The sequence below is a fragment of the Heterocephalus glaber genome, unplaced genomic scaffold, assembly GCF_053883595.1.
Source record: "Heterocephalus glaber isolate CG9 unplaced genomic scaffold, H.glaber_assembly_v1.0 deba00000901, whole genome shotgun sequence".
Lineage (NCBI taxonomy): Eukaryota > Metazoa > Chordata > Mammalia > Rodentia > Bathyergidae > Heterocephalus > Heterocephalus glaber.
In genome coordinates this window covers 12,989,916-13,016,153 of record NW_028258171.1, presented here as the reverse complement: position 1 = coordinate 13,016,153, position 26,238 = coordinate 12,989,916, and the positions used below count along the sequence as shown (strand labels likewise).

Genomic DNA, 26,238 nt, shown 5'->3' with positions numbered 1-26,238 from the left:
AGGTATTAGGTTTCCATCATTGTGACGAAATACCTCATATAAATCAACTCAAAAGAGGAAAGTTGTTTTGGCTCACAGTTTCAGAGGTCTCAGTCCATGGTTGGTTGATTTCATTGCTGTTGGGCCTATGATGATCAGAACATCAGAGAGAGAGAGAGAGAGAGAGAGAGAGATCCAGTATCCCCCTGAAGAGCATGCTCTAGTGACCTAGCTTCCTTCCAGTGGTCCCCACCTTCAAAAGGTTTTACCACCTTTCAGTAGCTCCAATCTGGGGACCACGCCTTAACACATGGGCCTTTGGAGGACATTCAGGTGTCAAACTGTAGCAAGGAGATGTCAGTTTGCATGATAGTACAGTACTGTAAAATAATTGTGCAAACTGAAACCATGCAAAGTTTGCTTAGTCTGCTGCAAAGATAATAATAATCAATGGAGAGCATTCAATTGTTCCATTACTTTTAAATGTTTTTATCACAACATTTAAACACATTGTTGGTTATAAATGAATAGGGAAATAAAAATAATGAAATTAATATTTAGTACTCTAAAATATAGAAACATGGCAAATTAAGCAATCACTCTCCTCATCTGTCAACTTTACCCTGAGTTCCCCTGGATCCACATCTGGGGTCTCTCACAGGGTGGCAGTCTCCATATTTCCATGGTCAGCTATTTCTCCTATAACTCAGTTTACATTTGATTCGGATTTAATTTCCACCGTTGTAACTTTTCATTTCTTTGATGTTCTTTCATCACTGTCGGCAGATTTTCTCTTTCCATTATACACTAAAAGCATGCCCTGTGAGTTTATTGCTGGGAGACAAGGAGGTCACACAACTACACACTTTGCTGCTTGTGTGTGAACTGATTCATCACAGGCTGACTCAGAAAGCAGCAATATGACTGGCCACTGATCGTGATGGGAACCTGTCATTCACATGATGATTTGTGGATCAAATAGCTGGCAATGAAATATTACTTTACATACTTATTGTTAATATACAGAAGTAACTGAAATTTGAACTATATTGTTGGGAGACAGATGTTATTTAATCCATGGTAAGTACAATGGATGTATATTGAGCTCATGTAAAACATGGATTGTCTGTATGTATATAGTTAACATTGTTTTACAAAATTGAGATCACGAATAATTTTGTACCTTGCTCTTTTTAACTTAGCATTCTATCATATGATTTTATTCCTGTCATTAATTACTATCCAGTAATGTTGGAGCATCATTTATGAGATGAGAGCCATGGATTGGAAAAAAGCAACCTGCTTCCATAGCAAGCATCATAGGGAAGGCCCCAGAGATTGGCCAATGGATCTTGTTATGTTGGGAAGCAAATTAATTTGGCCACAACATGGAATCTAGTTAGAATGAAAATGACAATAATATCAAAAAGGTCATTACTCCATGCTTTAACAATAATGATACTAATAGCTAACATTTATTGGATGCTTACTACAGTCCAGGCACTTTCAGACACAATCTCAATCTCCACACTGACCTCATTTGTTATCATTTGGTATGAGCACACTGGGACCAAAGAGGTTGACAAGTTTACAGCTGTTGTGGCACAGCGACTAATGAGCCCAAGATCTAGGAGGTGCTATCTTTGACTGCTCACAACACTGCCTGACAGAAGCACTTCTCAGTTTACGAAGTCCTCTTACCTATCCTGATAATAGGCATGCGGTTGGGCAACTTGTGCCAGGTTGGCGGGTGGGGCTGAACCCAGCCAAACCGAAGCTAGCAGGCTGCAGGTTTCCAGAAGCCCTGCCTCTTTCTACATAGCACAAAGCTTGGTCCAGATCAGCATGACTGATCCTCACCACAACCCACAGCATTGGCAGAGCAGTGTGATTTCTCTAATTCTCTGCTAAAAAATGCACCCCCCAAAAAGAGAACCCAAGGAGGCTCATATTGGATGAGTGATTTATCAAAGGTGAGAAATGAATCCGTAAGGTAAAGTTGCCTCTGAGGAATGTATTCCATTCCAGGACGAGCAAGTTTCATTTGAGGAAAAAGGCAGCAGGGCACTGTGAGGCACTTACAAATCAGGGTACACACTGACTTCCACAGAGTAAGTATAAGTTATGGCTTTCCACCTGGAATAGATCGCCCTGGGCAGCTTGCTGTCTTCCACCCACTAAATCATTTCTTCTCCAGAACTTCAGTCACTTCCTGCATTTGGATCAGACCTTTGAAGACACCCTCGATTTTCTCCAGGGGAAAATATATAACCATTAGGACTTAAAAGAGAGTGAGTCTGAAAGCCAGCTTCCCTTTCCCTCATTGCCCTTTATAACTGAACTTTACAGGCCTCTTTTAACGAAAGAGATGCTAATATTGTCGTCATTATCATGAGAATATCTACTGTAGGATTTTTCTGAGCCAATGCTCACTGCTCTTACCCCACAGATAAATGCTGCCCCATAAACCAGATCCTTCAGCTATAAGGGACCTACAGCCCTACAGCCCTTACCTTTCTTGGATGAATTTAACATTTCTTCTGGGATTTACAAGCTTTATAAGAATCCTTGTTAAAAAAAATAGTTGGGTAAAAAACTCTTCATCCTCCCTCCAAGAATGGCCAAATGTTATTGGTAGGTATTTGAGAAACAAACTAAACCAAGATGTCCAAGAGACTGGTCCTGAGAAATAAAACTTGAAAAATAGGTCTCTAGTCAAATGTTTGGAACATTCTACACACTTCTTGAAAGAACTCTCTAGCCACTTCATTGGCGTGTCACTATACTATGGGAGTCTATCCTCATAGGTAACAAATGTTTTTAATTTTTACAAATCTATTGTTTTCCATATTTTTAGCTATGGTGAGAGTCAACTTTAAAAGTTTTTCTCATGTATCTCTTATTAATGTCTTGATGAACTCATGTCCTATGGAACATATTTTGAGAAACGCTGGACCATGGTCATGGGCATGACTGGGTATGGACAGTGAACTCTCTATTTCCAGTTGCTGAGCCCAGGCCTGAGGAAGAGTGACAGGAAATGAACCGGCATGGCTACGCTCTCTGAGACTGGCAGCAGTAGTTTCCAAACCTCCATGGTGAATGCTCTGGGCACTTGAAATAAAGAGTGTAAGGTCAAGCAGGCAGGGCTCTGCTCTCCCCACCGTTCAACCCAAGCAGCTCTGCTTTCATCTGCCTTAGGAACTGAGGCTTCTTGTAAAATTTTATTGGAAAAATAAAATTCCATTGCCAATGGGATTCCACTGGCACAAAGCAATCCAGAGATGAAACAAACAAAAAAGGTAGTGGTGTTTTAAAACCAGTACCTGTGACAAATGCTCTCTATGACTTTCTCTATGACTTAACCTCTCCAAGATTTGACCTTTCCATCTGTAAAACGGGATTAGTAATATTGTAAGGATTAAAAACTTTGTTTTGAAAAATGACAAACTTTATACTTGATTCTATACTCGATTCAAGGTAAATCTGAACAGATGGCATGGGGGTGGGAAGAAAAGTGGGTGTTTTCATTTGGGGGTGGGAGACCTCCATCATCTGAATCCTCTTCCCTTATCTGGAAACCTGACCGACTGTGTGGTTGGAGACCAAGTGAGTTTCCTACTGAGAGTTTGAGGTCCATGGCCGGGTAGTTCAGGGCTCACTTGAGTAGTAGTGACAGCCACTGTTACTAGCAGTGGTACTAGCGACAGTACATGCTTTCAGCAATGGCAGCATTTGAGCCAATCTGTTTACAGGCCTGAGACTGTGATAGTTTACTTTGTTCTCCTGGTGGGTGTTGAGTCTGGTTCTTGGGTCTTCCCATGGAGGCTGTGAGCCTCTGTAAGTTCTTTAATTCTTTTTAAAAAATTAATTTGATTGGTACATTTTAGGTATACAATATAATGACATTCATCATTGGAAATTTGCACCTTTACATAATCTCTCTTGGTTCTTATTTTTTCCCCTTCCCCTGCCCTCCCTTCAACTTTGATTTAATTCTTTACAGACTGTATTAGCCAGAACTCTTTCAACTGAGAACCGTGACAGGAATAGATGGTGGCATATCAATGTGTGGAGTTGGGGACAGGCTGCAGCAGCCAAAATATGTCTTGAAGAGATGAGCTATGACCTGTGTTTGGGTCCTAGAAGACAGTACAGCAGGGGGAGCTTTTCTGTTTTTTTTGTGTTTACAATTTATAACTTTTGTTACATAATCAAGTACAGACCTGAAGAACACCTTTTTAATTTTAAACTTCTCCCTGTGCTAGTTTTGCTAAGATCTAATAAAAATTCAGCTTTTAAAATGTCTAAAACCAAATTAGAAGAGACTGTATGAAACAGCAGAGTAATATAAACAACAGCAATGTCAGAGAACATAATTTTAAAAAGTGAGTGAAAAATAGCGAGTCAGAACCCTGATTCAAGCAGCCTTTAACTCCTAGAGACCAGGGGGGTCATTTTCACCTTGCTGTAACTCCAACTGGCTTTTTCTGTTGAATGCGATGAGGAAGAGTGAGACATTAATGAAGCTAACAACAGAGGGGAGAACCCACAAGGTTACCTTCATGGACAAGGACAGGGATCAGTCTGCTGTCGTTTACACAATCCCCCCCTCCCCGTGGATTTGGAGGTGTGAGTCTGCCTCATCTGTAATTTCAGAAAGTCGCTACAGTCTACTTTAAAATTTTAGCTGCAGACAAAACAAACAGCTATAAATTTTCATGTTTTATTTATGTACTTCAGAGAGCTGTTAAAAAGTCTAAAACTGCTACATGGACCATGATTATCTTTATAACGAACATAGAAAAATGAGGCAGACAGTAGAATCACCATATAAACTTGTGACTTTCTGCAATAGTTTGGTGGTCCACACCACTGAGCACATCTGGCCTTGCAGAGAAAACTGAAATTCTTTGTGGGTGACCTCACCATTAGCACCTCCAGTCAAAGCCAACATTCACAATGGGAAATCAAACAATGAGATGCTGATTTGGTTACCACTTTGCTCCCATGCCTTCTAATGTTGGACATTACCTTTCATCACCAGCAACAGTTTGGTTGAGTTATGAAAGCCAGAAACAAGATCTCAAACTTTGCAGAAAAATTTTTTCAAACATTGCATTTGAAAACATTCGCTGTGTTCATAATTGGGGATATGCCTTTATAGCCATTTCCTTAACAATACAGAAATATATATATATACCTGTTATAGCTTGGAAGGATGATGGGTCATAACAACAGAAATAATAATAACAATAAAAATAACAACAATAATAATAATAGCAGCAAGAGCTCTCTGAGCACTTACTTTGTGTCAGGTACCATGCTTTCCATAGGCTTCAGACCTTTAATCCTTAAAACAAACATGATTGGGATTCCTATTTTATAGGCCAGAAACAAGGTTTCAGGTGTTATTTGATCTAGTCTCACAGCTAGTAAATGTGAAGCAGGATTTGCACCTTGGTCCAGCTGCCTCTTAAGTCATTGCTTTTAATCCCTTTCTCAATATGGCTTCAGAAGCAGAAAACTTACTTTTGAAACTTAAGCTAGGTGAATTCCAGAACTGGATCATCTGTTTAGTCTGAGAGTTCTTAGGTAAAAACTTGGGTGGCCTAATCACAATTTTAAGTTGGAAGATTATATGAACAAGAGAAAGGAGAAAGGGGTCATTTTCTGGACTGGGAACTAACCGGGGCTGTGTGAGAGTGTGTGGGAGGGGGGAAATGTAGCTTACTGAGGTAGAACTCAGATGGGATGAGGAGCCAGGAGGCCTTGGACACCTTTGTGGGAGAATCAGAAGGGGATGCTTGGGTGAACATAACATGCTGAAGCCACAGGAATGGGGTACCAAGTGGAAAGGAAAAATGCCATCTTGTCAGGCTGGGAAAAGACATTCTGAAATCATGGAGCAGAGGGGAATCATGGAATAGAAACAACGATAGCTTTTGCTTAAATGTTTGCTATATGGAAGTACTAGTTTACATGCTTTATAATGTATTAATTCACTTAATACTCACCTTGTTGCCAGAAGATAAGTACTGATCACAGTGTTACTTTATGGTTTAGGAAATGACCCATAATGAAAGTAAGTGATTTGCTCAAGTTATCGAAGTAAAGAGCGGTAAGACAAGGATTTCAATTTAGACCATTTGGCTTCAGTGCCTGTAGCATTTACCACTATATTGTATTGTTTATGAGGGAAGGGAACTCACTTGAAGCTAATGGGCAGTGGAAGAAACTACCAATGGAAAGGCCAGTGTATTTGGGAGCTTTACATCACTGTGACAAACTACCTGAGATAATCGATCTAAAAGGAGCAAAGGCTTATTTGAGCTCATAGTTTCAGAAGTTTTGGTCACGGTCACTTGGCCCTGTTGTTTTGAGCTGTGGCGATTATGTACATCGTGATGGGAGTGTGTGGTGGAGGCCAGTTCACCCCTGGAAGCCAAGAAACAAACAGAGAGAAGGCACTGGAGTCACAATATTCCCATTCAAGGGTCCACCCCCAATAACCTAACTTCCTTCCTTTAAGCCTCACCTCTTAAAAGTTCCACCACCTCCCAAAAGCACCAAGCTGGGGACCAAGCTTTTAACTTATAACCTTTTGGGGGACATTCCTGATCCACAGTGTAGCAACCAGGGTGGAGTAGACAAGGTCATCAAAGCAAAAGTGAGTTGAATTCCCCCTTACAGTGTAGACAGGACTTGTTCACATGCCGAGGATGTTGACAACTGCTTAGAGAGAAAATTGCAAACGGCCTTTGAATCTGCTCATCACATTACAGAAGGTACCACATAGGACTGATGATTGTAATGAAGCCACCTCCCATTCACTGGTACTAAGCCTGAACTGATAATTTTCATGCCCAATTGGTACTTTTGCCAACTTCCCCCATTTCTTCTGAAGCTTGCCAGCTTGGAGGCTCCTTGGCTCTTTCCTTTCCTTTGTTATTGATATCCCTTCAAGTTCTCTTAGTCATTTCTTGGAAATCTACCATTGTCAAAGAGTCCACTCCCCTTACGTTCATTGAGATTTTGCAGCAAAGTCTCACAGGTCACTTTGCCTCTTGTCTCCCTCTTCCAGGCTGAGCTGAATGCCTCTGCCAGGTGAATCTTTCAGAGCTGCCCAGGACATTGGAAATTCCTTAAACAGTGAGTCCAAATAGCAATGTTCCGATGTAGCTCTGCTACTAGGTAAGTGACACTGGAGTCATTTCTGTCCTAGAAGTCATTCTGCAAATATAAGAAGAGGACTTGGCGTTGATGCCTTTAAGCTTCCCTCCAGTGCTGCAATGCTGTGAATGCATGGAGGAGCCATTTGCTTGCTGATACACTGGCCTCTGGATTTCTGTCTCAACCTTTAAACATGGTGTTCAGGGCACTGTAGAAAAGTTCTCTCATGTGATTTTGCAAGACAGGCATTCCTCCTATCATGCTCTGTTCATTTCCAAACACCAGGTTTCACCATGATTTTCTTGCTTAGAAGAAACTCTAATACCACCCTCCTCGCAGCTAAATCTTAGGCCATCATTAAGTTTCTTCTTGAGAGCCAAGTCTTTCAATGACCACTTCTCTGAGAGGCCTCAGACTGCCAAATTTTCATTCTATAGAAAATACATGAACATGGTAGGCAGAGGCCACACAGCCTGGACTTCCGATCCAAGCTGCCTGGATTCAGACCCTGGCTCTGCTCTGTACTAGCTAGGTAAACTCTCTATGCCTCAGTTTCATCAAGGGCAAAGTGGGATCATAATAGTGGCTATTTGGTGAGATTGATATAAGGATTAATATATGTGTTAATATATGGTGTGTTAAACATATTCAAGAGCTCCAGGTACCTAGTTCAGTGTTATATAAATATCATTTATTATTGTTATAACTAAATCTTACACACATTATATAAATCTTAAGGGTTAAATTGTTTCATGCACGTACCTTCTTGCCAAGTAAATAGCAAGAATTTTTGTGATTTTTCTATTTTTCCATACCCTGGTAAACAACGGATGCTTCATAAATGCTTTGGATGAATTATGAGTTAGACACACGAAGGAAAAAATACATGAGCTCTCATTCAGCCTCAACAGGAGGGAGAAGCAGGTATAAAGACCTGTTTGATGGAACTCTGGAGGAAGAGTTCAAACACACCTGCCTTCTTTCATGTATGCCATCACAGTTTTCTGATTCTAAGCATGGATATTGCATTGAAACTTATTTTGCAGAACAGGAGATCAGGACAAAATAAAATGAGAGCAAAAATCAATCCAGTATCAGCTCTGTATCTATGGTTATTTTCAACTTACAGGAAGAGTTAGTTAACAGGAAGCATCCACCCATGACTCTCAGAATAAAAAGTACATTTCTTCAACTCTTCAGGAAGAGAAAGCACATGTATTCATTATGATGGACCAAAAGACCGGAAGATACAAACAACAGTGCACAAGCAGAAACGTAAAAACCGATGGCTCCCAAGTACTTGACAGACTTCTTTAATTACATACTTCTTTTTTTTAAAAAAAATGCTTTCTTTTACTACCAAATTTCTACTTTGAAAACCAAAGAGTCTGTTTCAGATTGATAAAGGGCCTCTTTGTCATTACATCATCAGAAGAGCATCGGGGTCAAGTTGACACCATAGTCCCCAGAGGTGGACTCAGAGTATCAGTGGGTGTCAGGGTGAAACACCAAGGTCAGGGTGGGGTGTGGGGAAGGAAATCAGTGCACCATCACCACAGTGCCTCTTCTAGACCTACATCTGAAGGCGGTGAATGAGGACCAACGCAGAGCACTGTAACTTGGAACCACCGTGGTTTAGCAAACAAAGATTATGATACAAAAACACATAATGAAATCTCTGAAGCTGCAGCCACTGGCTTCTCCTTAATGTCGCACTTTCTTGATGAGTCTTTACAGCCCAATTGTAAGAGTTGGGAATGAGAATTTCTAATGGATTTACTGAAATGACTTTCTATCATTCAAAACATCATAAAATAGAAATTCTGTGAAAATGTCTACAAGTGCCATTATGTTGAGGAGAAGTTATTACACAAAATGAGAGAAAGTGAAAAATATATGTGGCATACAATGATAAAATTTCCTTATTTTGTCAACTTATCTTTTAACTCCTTTTTACTGTGAATTGCACATACAGTCAGGATGAAATGTATATATTTTGCCTTGAACTGTCTCATTAATACACAGAAGGGACATTTCATGAATGCTGAGCAATCCAAATTTCCTGTAAAGCAATCAGGCTCCCATAGGAATTGCTCTGGATGGAAAATTTTCCATAGTTTGGTTGAATTTCTCAATACCGAGCCAAATTATAAACCAATGCCAACTTGGGCAGGGAGAGAATCGTGACATCAATTAGTACATTCCACAGAAGGTGTGATGACCTTTATGTTGTGTGTTCCAGGCCACAAATGGATTTGGAAACCTGTTCCTATCAGTAAGCTGATCTTACAAGGAATCCAGATGAGCAGGAGGGGATTAGGGAAAGGCTTATAGCTTCCCAAGGATTTTGTGCAGCTTTTGGAAGAGAGATGGTCTGGAGCTACAAAATGAGTGGTTACAATTCCTAAGGTGTAAGTTCAGCAAAACTTCCAATTAATAGTAGATTAACTATGGGTGTACGATTATTTCATTGAGCACTTATCATGAGAAGATATGATTATTCAATAGATTTCTTCATTAAGTGATCTCAGCAATGGGTCCATATCTAAGTTATCCTGATGGACAAGGTCATTGATCTCATCTTGGTCTCTTCTGGATTATAACATATCTCAAAAAGCAACACCATTCTTCTACTGTTAATTTACAAACAAACCATAAACAAACCCTAATTCTCCTTTTTTTTAGAACTCTGGGGAGATGAGACCAGCCATTAGGAAATGACAATGACTTCCACTTTGATGGATACGTATAACAAATTCACACAAATATTTATTGAGCCCTTTGCTTGGACAGAGAAATGAACAGGACACAGAGCCAGCTCTGTGGGACTTTATAGTCTACTGAGATAAAATCCTTATGTGTTAGAGCAGAGCCTCTCTGGCTAGCCGGAACTTGATGTTCACAGCAGAAGATTTTTGCAAAAGTCTTTCACCTGCTGTGGCTCCCTTTGGATAATGTGCCTCTTTCTTTCCCTGGGGAGAAAATTATTTTCATACTGTATATAGCTGTCCGATTGAAGCCTCACACGTTGATAGGGAAAAAGAAAGCATTTCTGAGCTAGTATGAAGGACGAGGCCCTTTTGCTCATGTGATTTTTCGCTAGCATGACTTAGTCATCTGAATCTGGGAAAGCAGCGGAATGTGACATCCCAGATTTGGCAAATAGCTGGAGAAAGTCAACTGAGTTTTAAATCATCATTTTATTGCCTCCTCACCAACTCAACCCAGAAGAGATATGAACATTCTATGTAAACTTACTGATCCGTAGCTTTCAAAAATATGGTCTAAGTTTCTCTCTAATGCATTTTCTTTGCTTTGTTTTAAGTATTTCAATTGTTATCTGACTGATAAGGATATGCACAGGAAATGGTTCCAAAACATAAGACTGATTGTAAAATTTCCTGCAGATGACTCGCTTTATTTAATTCCCTTTCTAGGCTTCCTGCAACTTGAAGGTAAGGACGCTTTATTCATCTTGGTTCCTTTTGCACCTGATTCAGGTGTTCCAAAAATGTTTGTTGAGTGCAGGCATGAATGATTGGTGTATGTGTAGGTCTTGAAGGAGAATGGGGAACTGAGTTAAAGAAGATAAGGGAGGGCTGGGGATTTAGCTCAGTAGTTTCGCCACCTGCCTCGAAAGCACAAGGTCCAGAGTTCAATCCCTGATACCCCCCCAAAAAAAAGAAAGAAAGAAAGATAGGGGAGATGTTGAGGGAGTACAAAGCATCTGTCCAGTCTGGGAAGTGTGGGGAGCTGTGGCCAGCTAAAAGGCACGGGAATAGTTGAAGAGGAGGGCATGGAAACAGAGGAGGCTGCAGGGAGAGCCTGGGGCTACATCTGGGGGGCTACATCTGGGGATCAACAGCTGCTCTTCATGGTACTTCGGCTGCTGGTTTACCATTTCCACATTATTTTCCTATGGTTTGGTTTTTGAAGGTCACACTAGCTCAAACTCCACTAAAATTTTTCTATTAATGGAGCATCCAGTGCCTATATTAATTTATGAGTGTAAAAAAGCCTGTCTTTTCAGAGCTACCATATAAAGTTGGGCATGATGTGCACTCTGTAATTCTGGGAACACTTTCTACATGCAGGACAATGTGTGCCAGCCCTGTGCTTCTTTGATCTCCTTATATACGTAATGCACTACATTTACAAATTTATACATGTATCAGAAATGCAACACATTGGGAAATCCTTTTAAATATCTTTCCTCTTCATCTATTACATATACAAGGCATGACCAAAAGATAGAGCGAATGTTTAAAATTTTTAAAAATCTTACTACTGTATAAAGACATTTCCAGGAATGATGGGACAATTGTGCTCAAAATGAAGGAAAGTATTTTGTGTATTTTGAGAAATATTAGCAGTAATGTGTCTTTTAATGTTATTCATTTTAAAATTTAAACGTTTGCCTTATTTTACGATCACCAGCATTGATCAAAAATTTACAGCAATTTCTGTCAAATAAAAACATGTTGTGTCCTCATCCGCCTCATTCGCTGGGTCTAACACTGTGACATCTGGCTCCCCAAAGTCAAAATGACCATAAGAGGTAAATGTTTTGAATTGGTTCTTGACATCAAGACACTCAAGACAGTGCAACTAAAGTAAAGACACCCACAAAAGAGGACTTTCAGAACTGCTTCAGAAAGTGGCAAGAACAATGGGATGATTGTGCTCAAAGCAAGAGGGAGTGTGTGAGGGGAGTTAATGGCAATGTGTCTTTCACTATAATAAATTTTTAAAATGTTTAAATAGTTACTATATTTTTTACCACACCTCATACCTAAAGACATTGTGAGTCTTCTAATTTCCTCAGTCTATAAGGAATATATTGTAAAAAACAAATGATGTTGCTGATTTGTGAGGCTTCCACCTCCTACCTCTCAATAATCAAAGGGTGCCTGCTTTGAATCATTCCCCATGTGGTGGCATTCTGAGCTAGAATTCTTGCATTCAAATCTTGGCTCCACCAATGGAGTGAGCTTGTGCAAGCTACTTAGTTTCTCTGTGCTTCAGTTTCCTTAATTGTAAGACAGGAATAATAAGGTTTCTACTTCATAGGATTTATGTAAGAAATAATTGAGGCAATCTATGTAAAGTGTCCAACACAGTGATTGGAAAATACGGATCGCATATAGGTGTTGGCCCATCTCCTGCTAAAGCAATTATTCTTGCTGGTATGAGCATTCCAGGTCTGGCCTGCTTGGCAGAGCTCTTCAGGAGCCCCTTGCCGGTCCTGCTCATCCAAGGCCCATCCCTTTGCATTGAGTAGGCAGAGCCATGGTCCTCATTCCACAGGAGCATTACCATCCCCTGCTGCATCACACACACACACACACACACACACTCTTCCCCCCACTCCAAGAAGTGCTATGAAATCAAGATGCTGTTAGGGCTCCCCTCCCTGTTTCTTTTGCCAATTCAAGTGTAATTGTTGGATTTGGGAGGAAATTGGGCCTAGCTGTGAGACTCTGCACCATTCCATAAGTCACAGCACCAGAGCTCTGGCAGGTCATTCTGGGCTTTTGTAAAGGGCAAGCCTCAGAAAGGAGAGAGAAGATGAGCTTTGCTGTAGCTGTTGGTGGCAGTGTGCATATGTGTCAAACAGTGCCTCGGGTGGAGGATATGCTTGATCTGGACATATCTGGAAATCAATGACCGAGTTGCTGCTGGAGGCCTATGGTCAGGTGGATGATTACAGCAAACACACTGTCAAGTAGAAGAGCAGGGGCACCCAAGGAGTAAGGGCCAAGGATTTAGCCATTGATATTCTCATTTAATCATTTCTTCATCCATTCAACAAACTTATTGAGTGTGGACTACATGCTGGGATGTGGTAGATGCTGGGAAATCATTGGAGCTTCTGCTCTAATGTAGACAAGTTAACACATTCTTTGGAGAAGTTATGCCCTAGAAGTTAGTGCAAGACATCATGGAGATGGGGTGGTGGTGAGTAGTTTGGTGAAGCTTTCTGGAGAAAATCTGGTGCTGTTACAAACAACAACTAGATTGGTATGGCTGTGTACATTTTGGGAGTGAGTTAGGTGAGGGTGGAGAGGTGAACAGGAGCCTTATCACGAAGAACTTCTTAGGATCAAAAGTTAAGGGATTTGTTTTTTGAGTCCTTGATGATAGCCATTCTTTTTGGAGTAAGATGGAATCTCAGTGTTGTTTTGATTTGCATTTCTATAATGGCCAAAGAAATGCTGAACAAATTGCTGGCGAGGTTGTGGGGGAAAAGGAACCATTCTATCCAACCAGTAGGAAATCAGTATGGAGATTCCTCAAAACATTAAAAATAGAAATTCCACTTGACCCAGCTATAGCTCTTTTAGGTATCTTGCTGAGAGAGTTAAAGGCATCATATTACAGTGATACATGCATACTCATGTTGATAGCACCACAGTTCATCATAGCTAAATCTCAGAACCAGCCTATAAGTCCATGGATGTATAAAGAAAACATTATATGTATACACAGTGCAGTACTACTCAGTCATAAAGAAGGATGCATTTGAGTCATTTGTAGGAAAATAGATACACCTTGAGATTACAATGCTACATGAAATAAGACAGACACAGGTTAAATACTGCATGGTTTCTCTTACATGAGAAATCCAAACTATAAATAATTTAAAGAATAAAATAAAAGATAGATGATAGGAAACAGGGAAGTAGACTTTGTGGAGAAGGGAAAGGGATCTACAAATGGGGGAGACTGGAGACGGAGAGAAAGGGAAGTAGGAAGGATTGAGGTGTGGTATGTATATGTACCAATTCTCCAAGATGAATGTAATTATTATATGTTGCAAACATATGCTAATAAAAAACTAAAAACAATTTTTTAGGTTAAAGAATTTGTTTTTATTTTGAGAGCATTCTGTGTGTAAGACAAATATTAGCCAGCTGTCAAGGGCCAGAATCCAGGGAGAAGCACTAGTGACCAGCTGGTGAAAGTGACATTAAGTATCTTGGGAAAACTCTGCTGGGAATGCTGACTGAAAAGCCTGTAGTCCTCTCTTTTCAGGGGCCTGTCCCTGCCCCAACAGGGCAGTCTCCAAAGAGGAGAATTCTCCTTTGGCCCCACTGGCATCTCCCCCTTTTTAGAGCGAGCAAAGCCAGTGTCAACCTATGTGTGTGCCGTGCATGGCTTCTGATGAAGCTGGAAAGACGAGGAAACCTGCCATGTTTAGCTTCCTCCAGCCACACACAAATTCCCAACCCTGCCTCAAAGTCATTCAACCTCTTCTGCCCAAACTCCTCCCACACCTGCATGGATCCTCCCTTGTCCACCAGGCTCTACAGGGGCCACATACCTCCCTGATTTGGTGCCCCAGATTTGTCCTTCTTTCTAGACTTATCCTCTCTGACATTCAGATTTTCCTCTCTAGGATTTCTTTTTTTTTTTTTTTGTACTGGTAATCAAACTCAGGGCCTCACATTTGCCAGGCAGGCAATGTGCCACTGAGCTACATCCCTGACCCAGATTTTTATATCCACAGTGGGGGTAATCATGCCTTGCTCAGGCTGTCCCATGGATCATGCATGTAAACGCAACTAGAACAGTGACTGGCACCAATGCATCCTTCCACACGTAGGAGATCTTGTGCACATGTCCCCAGCTCAATACTCAAAATGTTTTCAGGGCTGGGATTGATGCAAGTGGTGGGAGCCAGAGCACCTGGAAAGGTTATACTCTGCTTAGGCAACAAACACGCACAGAAACAAAACAGAAAACTAAAACAAACAGATGCAATGGAAATAAAAACAAAAACCCATGTCTGGGACCTCATTTGGTTTAAACCCATCGTTTTATAATCCCAGGAATTTTTGCCTCTTTGGAGTGTAAATGTATCTTCCTATGTAATTCTCCTTCATTCCCCTTCTGTGCTGCTTATTTATCACTTGCTTCATATTCTTTATGGTGCTATTGATATTTCAATGTAAAGTTCTTGATTCTCAAGAGTGTTAGAAGAACTAAATGAAATTACAATTTATAAAGAGTAAGAGTGCCCAGCACATAAATAGTAGCTTTAATGTTATCAACAGTGATCATGATGCTGTTATAAATCTCTTAGATTCAAACACCAGGAACCTCTCTCCTGCTCGTTGACTTACTGAGGGCCAAACATAATAATAATGGCTATTGTTTATGGAGTGATTAATCACATGGTAGGAACTGCTTGACTGCTCAGATGCCTTGACTCATTTCTGCTCATGATAACCAGACAGGTGGGCCCTGTAAGGATCCTGCCAGACCAGGAAACCGAGGCATCAAAACCTCAAGAAAGTAGCTAAGATATGCAGGGAGGAAGCTCACGGCCAGGATTTAAACCAGGGGCCCGGCCCCACAGCTTGCATGCTGAACCACTGCTCTGCGCTCACACTCTGACCTGTCTCTGTTCATCCTTTAGGGCCCAGCTGATGTGGTGTCTCCTCTTCAACTCTCCAGAGTTCATTGCTCCATCCTGTGCACTTGAAATATAGCAATTATCCTCATAATAATAATCACATTAGCATTTTTTTAATGAGCATGTTTGTCTATGAGTTCTTTCTTTCTTTCTTTCTTCCTCCCCCTCCCCCTCCCCTCTCCCTCCCCTCCCCTCCCCTCCCCCCTCCCCCCTCCTCCTCCTAAATCCCTGGCCCTTTTTATGAGTTTCTTAAGAAAAAATCTGAATTACTCAAGGTTATATACAGTACTTACTGTAGTGCTTGGCACACATGTTATGCAAAAATATATGTTTAGGTTTAATTGAACTAGTAATAACTCAGTTAAATCTATTTATTTGTTTGCAGTTACTGAGGATTGAATCCAGAAATGTTTTGCTACATCCTTAGCCCTTTTATTTTTATTTTGAGACAAAGTCTCCATAAGTTGCCCAGGCTGGCCTTGAACTTGCAATCATCCTGCCTCACCCTCCTGACTAGCTGGGATTACAAATGTGTGCCATCTCGTCCAGCTAGATTAAATGTGATGTCATCATGATGATAGCTGCTGAATATGAAACATGGTTGAATAGAAATTTCAAATGAGAAGAACCATAGCGCTAAGCTATTGGTTATTTGTGCCATGGGTTTGGTAATATTTTTGTTATTGTTCTTTCCTGGACCAGAGTAGCTAAAATGAGTCTTATCAGATGTCTCATCTAAGTAGTAAACATTAGCTACATGTCTTCCCCCTCCATTCTTTCTGAGAAGGATCAGTTCGTTGCATACGTAACTGCCTTGTGAATGGCACAGGAGAAACACAGAATGTGCTGAAACCAATGCTTAGCAGCAATTATTAGTATTTCACCAGAGGTTACACAAACAAGCCAAAAGAATGAGTGATGGAGGCTCAGCCTCACCCCACTGCGAGCCAAAGATCCATATTTTGTAACAACAATGCCTTCCATTTGTCTAATGCTTTTAAATGTTCAGTCTTCCCCCACCCCTGCAAGATTCTCTCTGATTCTTACAGCAGCTCACTAGGGGTAGACAGGAGAGGCTCGGGGCAGGAAGGGACTTGGCTGACATCATGTGGCCGTGGAAGATGGAGCTGGGACAAGCACCTGAGTCTTGGACAATTGCCATACAATGTGTCACACAGAAATGAAGACATTTCAGGACTAAACCAAGGGATGGCAAGCTGAAGTCCAAAGAAAAGATGAAGGCCATGAGGTTAGTTAGGTCTAGGATAGGGGACCCAGAGAGATGTTTGGTCATTGAAGGAGGTCATGTTTTACATTTTTTTAAGATAAATTTTTTTAAAAGCATTCTGCTTCAAAGGAAGAAATGAAACAGGTTTTCTTGAGATGAAAGATAGAGGAGTTTTCAGTTAGCAGGAACTACGCCAGCAAACTATTTTATAGTTAATGTTCACAGGTGAGCTTTTAAAGAGCTCTTCTTTCTTTGTGTTGCCATCATCTCTTGGGGAATCTAAGATATACACACATGAGGTCACCTGTCCCTATTCTTCCCATCCCAGGCCCTGTTCCTACATAACTGAGCTTCTTGTCTCCGCTACAGGACCACAGAGAAACACAGAAGCAGGAAATGATTGCAATGCCTTCTTTGATGCTGGCACATAGCTTGTTTCCCGCTGCCTTGTGTCTTGGCCCCTGCTTCCTGTGGGCTCTGTGGGTACTGATCTAGATCCTCTTCCTGTGGACCATTCTCCTGGGTCTTGGGTGCCAGGTCTGCTCTGACTCTTGGCTATGCTGCCTCCCCTTTGTCTCAGGTCACTCTTCTCTCCCTGCTGACCCGTGGGTTCGAGCTGGACTGGCACCTTTCTGGCACATGGCCATACCACTTGGCTCAGGGCCAGCACTGGGCTGCTGACAGGGGTCTCCAGTGGACATCTACTTTCTCAAGGAATGTGCCTGACACTGCCTGAAAGAAGGTAGCATTTGCCCCATCAGTATGCCCATGATTGTAAAGATGCAGCTCATCTTCATGAGCTCCTGCTGGTTGCAAGGAGGGGCAGGAGAAAGGGAGAGGAAGTGGGAGAGGGAGAGTTCTAGGCATCTGTAAATGAAAAACAAGACAACGATATAGTAAATTCTGAAGTACAGGGGAAGGCACTGCAGTTTGGGCAGCTGAATCCCATTAAGAAATCATGAGACAGCTCTGTATTCTTGCCATTGTGATGAAGAAAAATAATCTCTGAGGGTTTCACAAAGAAAACATTTTGTGACCAGAAGGCTTAGAGTTCTGCAAAACCTCATGAAAACGAAAACAGTTTGATGGGCATCTGGAGAGTCCACCAAGGAATCCTGCCCGCTCTCCTGAGCTTCCTCATGGTCCTCGCCCAGGGAGGCCCGGGAAGGGAAATTTCAGGCCCTCAGTCCAGGAACATCTGCAGGAGGCAGTCAGAGCCAGGTGGGCCCCTGTGCTGATGCAAGAACCAAAGCCCTGGAGCTCAGGGGGCACAGACAAAGCTGTCTTTATATTCACAGCCTGTAGTTTTCAAAGTCTTTTCACGTCAATACACAAGGTAGAATTGCTCATCTGCCTTCAATCCTTTCTCTCCAATCTTTTTAGTATATGTGCTGCCGAAGGGAGCACTCTCTCCATTCATCTGGATCTTAAAGATAAAACTTAACCCATGTTTTAAAATTAAACAACAAGGGCTGGGGATTTAACTCAGTGGTTCCGCCTCATGCTCTGCAAGCACAAGGACCCGAGTTCAATCCCCGGAACCAAAATAAATAAATAAATAAATAATAAAATAAAATTAAACAACAAGCCTTAAATTCAAATTTAAGGCATTTTCAGGAATCAAATAGGATTAGTCAAACTGTTCCTGGTAGCCAGTCTGAGTGACTGATGGCCTTGTCTCTCTAGCTCTATGATAAAAAAGACCAAGCTGATCTTAGGTAAAAGTAATATGTTTAGATTGTATCTTAGTAATACAGTGAGTCCAATGACCCCAGAAGACAATTGGGGACAGCTGAGCAATGCAGGCAGGTATACTGTAAAGTCTGAAAAAAAGAGGGCTGGGGGAAGAGAGACTGACATTTTCAAAACCCCAAGGACAGGATCAGTGAGCAGGGCCCTCACACCAAGACCTCCCTTGAAGTTTAATCAAAGAGCTTTTGCATGAATAAAGCATTAAGTCACATGATGGTTAGTGATTCTATGGACACTGTTAGCCCAAAGAGATCGTAAACTAGAAAACAAAACATAGCTTGAAGAGAATTATTGTGGGATTCTGGGACTGTCTTGCAGAAAGCAACCTTATCTTCTTTCTTTCCCCTAAACTGTCCCAAATTGTCATTTTAGGGTCAAGTTACTTGGTGAGAGACAATGAGGCCTGTGGTCTGCCACGTACATGGCGATTCTGGCCTTCTGTTATGAGTATGTGGTGTTGCCAAGTGTTTATCTCTCCTCCTGTTTCCCTCCATTAAGGTAAAGGTGTTCAGTCTGTTCAGTCTGATAATTTGGGCAAAAAATATTAGACACAAAGACTCTCTTCATTATCGTAACTTGAATACAAAAAGAGCAGTGTGAGGCTAGCTCTATAGTGGCATCATGGAAATTCGGCATACCGGCAGAATTTCATAAAAACAGCTTGTGCTAATCTCAGTTTCCATGTCTTTCCTGAGATCTGGCTTTTGATGATATTGACTTTCTTGTAAAGTACTAGAGAAGAGTAGCAAATTGATGAGGGAGGAGAAATTTCCTGGAATATCTATTGCATCTCAAGATGGGTCCTCTGTCCTTCTTTCCCTTTCTTTCTTCCTCTCTCCTTTTCCTCCTTCTTTTTTGTCTAAGAGTGTTAAAAGGCCCAGCATGACACTGGCATCAAATAACTCAGGGGTCTCGTCAGAATTCCAACACCAATGCACCTCACTGGCCTCTAACCCCTGCTTTCCTTCCAGTGAATGCTCATTATGGGGCCCAACAAGGGCAGATACTACAGCATAGGCCACAGTGGGCTTTAAGTAATTCAGAACCCCTCTCTCCAGTCTCTTTGGTCTATCTTGTCTAGAACCCTATCATGGGGCAGTCCAGGACAGGTGAATCTTTCTCCAAAATGAAAAAGGAAACAACCTCATCCGTGTATCCCAGCCATGTCCATAATAAAAGTAAGAGCCAATATCTAAGTAGATCCCCTTCTCTTAAATGCTTCTGTTTTTGTAGGGGGAGTGGTGGCTATAAAAAAAAAAAATCACTTAATGTAACTTAACAACCTGAAGAAAATCAGTCTTCACTCTCCAAAAATTTACTGTTAAATTGCAAATGGGTCTGAAAGCCTTTGAGTCTCCAAGTGTGTATTAAAATGGAACAAAAGGACTACTTTGAGGAGGCAGCAATAAGCTCAGTTGATGGAAAGTAGAAGCTCTTTGAAAGCTCCTTTAAAGGCCTTGGCATTCTGAATTCAACACATTCTCTTTTCAACCACCTTAGGCATTTGTTTTTAATAAGTCTTTACAAGTAAATGATTCAACAAAGGACTTTAAAACTGTGTTTCTAACCAGCAAAATAAGTACAGACTCCAGATGTTTCTCATTTTTCTATGTCACCAATTCAAACTCAGAAATCTCTTGTTCGTTGGACATTTATTTAATCCTAATGTTTTACATACCTTTCTTCCAAGATTTCCCTTTCTCCATTTCTGTGTCCCTCCTCTCACCAAAGCCATCTGCTGGGTAGTTTGCCATAGGTGGGCCTGTGCCTTTCCAGTGGATTCTCTGAGAGGCTATGGAGGTTAGTCCCCTCTCAAGGTTCTCCTCAGGCCTTCTGATCCTCTGATGCCCACGCTCCAGTCACCAAGAGAGCCTTTCAGGCTGTGCTCCCTGGGGAGCTGACATTTGAGGAGCTAATCACAGTTGCTAGTCTGTACTCTCCTAGCACTGTGGGTGGACTACAGAGGATGCTTTGCCGTACTTTATCGAGTCCCTAATTCCACCTGGCCCCATGTCGGAGGACCAGGATTTCAAGGAGCTAGAGGAGTGGAGAATAGGGAGGTGGCAATAACAAAAACAGATCTTCAGGGAAAATAAGAGTAGAGGTGGTGATGCTGCTTCTGGTGGTGATGAGGATGCATATGGGTAGGTGAATCATGCAAGGAAGGGACAATTGAGATCCTTCCTAGGTGCTGGTTTTTAATGGGTCAAGCTCAGATATGACATTTAAAAATCGGTAATTCTATTACTGAAATTATCTTTAAGCATGGCTACTATTTATTGAAGCTGTTACCATGATAACTACTGGATTATCTCCAGTATTTCTTAGGACAATTTCAACAAGTAAGTTTTGTTATCTCCATCTCATGAATGAGTCTTAGAGATACTAATATCTACTTGGTCAAAAAATATGCATGCTACAGAGCAGAAATCTTTGCAAATGAGGGATCATCTTAACCAAAGGCACTTTGGGGCAGTATCTGGTCATTTCTGAATGATGGTGTATATCTAGTTTTAAGCTAAGTAGATAATTCACAGGTGGTCCCGGGGCTATACCAAGCATAGTAAGTTTGGTAGTGATACAGCATCTGAGGTGCTATTGAGGCTGAATTCCAGAGTTGACAATATTGGATGTTGCAGGGAACTCCAACATACTCTAAATACTACGAGAGAACAAAATCACATTTTGGGCAGCATAATTCTTTGCAAGTGACTTCAGAATGACAATTCAATACTTCCAGTCCATATGAAAATATTAATTCACTTGTAAAGACATTGTCCTATGGATAGTAAGCTAAAAGGTAATCATCTTAAAGGTTGGGCAGTCTTTTATAGATGTGAATTCTGTCACTATTTTCTTTCTCAAAGCTAAGAAGGAATTTAAATCCGCTCATCCATTGACAATTCTTACTGTAATCCTCGTTTTGGCAGAGTCCATATTATCTAGCATTTAAGTTGTCATAAAGACAATATGTTTGGAATGAAGTATGATTTTGTGAAACAGAGTTTAGCTTGCTAGATGAGGAATGGATGCATCAGCAGGAAGAAAAGGCAATGGAGAAATAAAATGAAAAAGGGGCAGCAAAACCATCCAATTGAGAGGAGACAATTGAAAAGAGAAATTTCCTATTCCTGTGGTCCATGAAGCCAATCTATAATTGGTTCTCAAAATTGTGTGTGCATCAGAATCACCTGGAAGGTTTGCTAAAGCACAGTGGACAGCCTGAGGCATTGCCCCCTTAACAAGTTCTCAGGTGATCATGGTTCTGCTGGCTAGGGACCCGCACTTTTAGAACCACATCTTCAGAATGTCACCTGAGTCACATATGGTTGGAGATCTTTTTTAACCTTCCTCAGTTTACATTCTAGATATCTCTGTCCAAGATAGACACCATTCTCAGATTTTCTCGACTTGAGTTTCTTTTTCAAAAAACAAAGGTTTATAGATCCACATTTAATATCTCTTACCTGATGAAATTTGATTTTCCACCCGGAAGTAGTTTCATGAGAGAAAAATGGATGTGAAAACTGTTGAGCAAAAGATAAGAGACAAATATAAGCATCAAAATAAAAGTCAAAGAAGGAAATACAAATTTCTGTATTATTGTAACTGACATTAACTCTTGGACCAAATAAATATCATATGTCAAGGAGATACAAGTCACATTTTTTTGCATCACTTTTTATTAGCAACTGAAACCAACCTGTAGATGAAAAAGATAGCACTAGATCAATATAGTGGTTGGCAAAAAAGGAAATTTTATAATTTAACAATAAATTATATTGAATAGAAACTGACAATAATATCAGTTACAGCTAAATATTCTAAACAATGTTAGTAAATATTTGTTTTCGCCCAAGTATTATTTGCCCGTTATACTACTCTTTTTAGTAATGAAAGCACTGGGGTTTTGGCGGGGGGGGGGGGGTTGCATTCCAAATTCTGCTTCCTAATGCAATGATGTAACCTGCTTATTGGATGATTTTTTTTAGGTTATTAAAAATATAGATAGACTACGAGCAATGTAAAGAGGTGTCTGAGAGGCACATATGTATGGTGTTTGTGACATAGGAGTAGAAACAGCACATCTTCACTTAAAGCACTTTCTGGGTAATTTATCAAAATTTCCAGGTAAGGGAGGGAATCCATTTTTCTTGGTCAGACAGAACTCATACCAGTCCCCTCATCTCAGCCTCTAGATCCCCATCACATCATATCAAGCTCAGTGGACTTAGGGGTCCACAGGGATTATTGATTCCATACTTCTTTTGAACTTGCAAAAGGTGCTGAACAGCTCAAACCAAATTCTTGGTCCACTCCCTGACACTTTCTTGGGCAGCCTGGAACACGTGCCTCACTCTTTTGGCTTTGTGGCCTGCTCTTGGCAGTGCAGAGATAAGTTTACTGGTGGTGTTTGCATGTCTTGGCTTCTCCATCTTCATTTTTATGTAGGGAAAAAAATCATGGCCTTTGCTTTCTTGAGCATCAGTATTTGCTTTACTTCTCCTGCTGCCATACTTGTTTCTGGATTAGGGCTGATTATGCCTCATTCCCCGCTCCTCCAAAGCACTCTAAGAAGAGTTCTGGCTTCCTGTGAATGTGAAACATGAGCTTGATCTTTAACTGGACTTGCCATTTTTTAAATAAATCAATGGAAGGTTTCCTGCAGACAAGAGTTGGCTCAGATTTCTCCTCCACAGTCAAGGGTCAGAAAGGGCCCATCCCCCTTGTGGGACTAAATATAGCCTACAATATTTTTATTCTAGAAAGACATGATGAACTCATAGCTATTTTGCCAACTGCTTTCTTCTGGAAGATTTATGGCAAACTAGTGCTCATCAGCTAATTAGGGCAAGGTACCCATCGACTTTAATTTGTTAGGTTGCCTAGGCTAGAAATTCGGGAACTTCAAGATACTAAACTGGCTCCAAGTGTAACTATGCATTTATCAGTCAGCAAAGGCTATTTTCTTTCCCTTTGTTGAAAAAAAATTCCATCTGCAAACATTTATTGAGCTTTGAGGTTGTATAAAAAATATTAGATATGAATTTTGCCCTGGAAGTGCTTACAATGAATTCTGAATACAAGACCTGCAAATGTGAAATAAGTAAAGAAACAGTATAATGAAGGATAGAGTTAGGCCTTAACTGAGCAGACAGACCCTAGAGATGTATGATGTCAAAGAGCTGAGGACTGCTCTAGGAGAGAAGTGATTGAGGCAAAGACTAAAGGATGCATATGATTTGCACAAAAAGATGGGTGGTCTTTGTGTTTTATTTAGAAAAATAAATATTCTAGTTTATACAATCTGATATCACTCACTAAATATCATCGTAGGGGACCTAGAAGTCTCATACTATAACCAGTAGGCTAAAGACTTCTTTTGTTTGACTTTTACTTGAAGTATTTTTAAACAAATTTGAATTAGTTGTGAACATTAATACATCTGAAGATTTTACTTTAAAAGGTCTAGATTTATACTTTGCCTTACAAATTAGACAATCTGTCAAAACCTGACCTACATTTCTGCATGGCAATCATGAACTGGAGCGGAGCAGTACCTGCCCCATCAGATGGGGCACTGCCTACCCTGTCTCCACATCCATGCCACTCCCACCGAACTTGCCTTGCTCATCTATAGCCACTGTCTGGCCCGTAGGCATTGGAGTTTTCCATTGCCCCTATACTTTCACTGAGCCTCCTGCCAAGGGGGTGGTGGCAAATACTCTAACCAATTCAATCAACACATGTAGTCTTGCTCTTTCTGCCCCTTTCGCAAAGCAAAACAAGTTACACACAGGATTCTTCATAAAACACTGCTCTCAGTCCAGAGAGGAAACCATGAAGGACAACACACATGGAGTTTAGCTTTGGGTTCTGAAGATGTACTGGGAGGGCTGCGGGTATAAGGCAGTGGTAGAGCCCTTGCCTAGCACACACAAGTTCTGGGTTCAATCCTCAGGACTGCTAAACAAACAAACAAACAAACAAACAAACAAACATAAAGCCTGAAAGTGCATTGGGGATTGTGACTTCACATGCATACTCTACAGTGGTATGGTTCCTGCTCTACAGGAAGGACTGGGCTCCAATTCTTCCAGATCACTTAATTTACAAAGACTCAACTGAAGCAAATTTTATGTAGGAAAATGTGGATCAATCAAGTAGATAAATTGAAGCTGAAAACTCTATTTTTCAGGAAATTTTCTATTTTACAAAGAGTTTGATTTAAATAGCGTTGTTCACATATATTTGAAATAGAGTCAAAGCTACCTGAAAAGTATCACTGTGTATCCGATAAACAGGCACATTGGCATGAAACTTCACTTTGGATCATCAGTTCCTCATTGCCTGCTCTGAGCAAATGTGTGGAGCATGCAAATGATCAGAGTAATGCTAGCAGCATGTGTTAGATTGGGAACTGGTTTTCATGCTAGTGTTGGAATAATCACTGACTTGTTCTTGCCACCTCAAATATATGCTTTTGTTTTGTTTTTTTGAGACAGGGTCTCGCTCTACAGTTCAGGCTGGCCTTGAATTCACTATGTAGCTCAGGCTGGCCTCAAACTCAAAGCGATCCTCCTGTCTCAGCCTCTTGAGTGCTGAGTTTACAGGCATGCACCACCACACCTGGCTTCAAATATATGCATTTCTTTGGCCCAGTACTTTGTTTTGCCTTCCTAATAACCATCTCTGAACTTGGGCAGATACATCAACCCTTTCTGTTTTCTGTTTCTCTTATGAGGGAGTCATGCTAAATTATATCTAGTTCCCCTAAAGGTGGAACATGTCACTTTCTCAGATAAAGGTGCCCAGGGGGAAATAATGGGAGCCCAGGGATTTTTTTAGTTTTAGGAACTGATTTGCAGTTGCTTGACTTTGGATGTCTCTGGGCAGTGTGGTCACTTTGCAGCCTGCGGCAGGGTTGCTCTGCTCTGTCACAGTCAGCTTCCCTTCCAACTGGTCCTGCAGTCCAGTGGTGGCATTCCATAGTTGTCTGGTTATTAAATGTTCCATCACCCCTGGTTATTAAATACTCCATGATCCCCAAAGCCTGCATTCTCAAATTCCTCTGGCTAATTTACAGGAAGAGATTTCACCCTCTTTGTTCAGAAGCATGAGAAGAGAAGGAAAGCCAACTTATAATACCTCTTCTTTTTTTTTTTGGTACTGGGGATCGAACTCGGGATCTTGTGCTTGTGAGGCAGGTGTCGGAACCACTGAGCTAAATCCCTGGCCCAATATAATACCTCTTAAAGTGGAAAATTATAGAAAATACTACATGAGAAACACTTGAGTTGCTCACCATTTTTAGAAAGAAAATTCTATACTTTTCCTTTTTCTCCTTTTTTAATTCTCAAAGTTTACCTTGTTTTAACAAAGCACAGATGGAGATTCTATTGTGAAATAGTATTGTAGGAAAAGAGCAATGAGAGGAGAGAGCATTTTTACCGAGTAGGAATCAGAGGTGGAAGAGGTGGGTGCGATTGTATCTAGCAGCTTATTATTTAGAGCAGAAGTCAGCCCCTGTGAGACTTTGGGGAGTTATTAGTGGCACTATACAACCGAGCCCTCTGGATCTTTGCTTTTACTTTGTTTCTTTTCCAACAGTAAATGGATATTTATTGTAGAATAATTATAATACATGAAAAAGATAAATCATCCAAATTCCCACTACCCACAAACT

At 40.9% G+C, this 26,238-nt stretch overlaps 1 protein-coding gene across 2 annotated transcripts in view; it reads right to left on the bottom strand.

Moving 5' to 3' along the window:
* Frmd6 (FERM domain containing 6) overlaps nt 1-26,238 on the bottom strand; it is a 234,496-nt gene that overhangs the window by 131,146 nt on the left and 77,112 nt on the right. For both annotated transcript variants that reach the window (XM_087208092.1, XM_087208093.1), the window contains exon 2: nt 22,019-22,078. The gene's annotated coding sequence lies outside the window, so the exon portion shown is untranslated. The remainder of the gene's footprint in view (nt 1-22,018; nt 22,079-26,238) is intronic.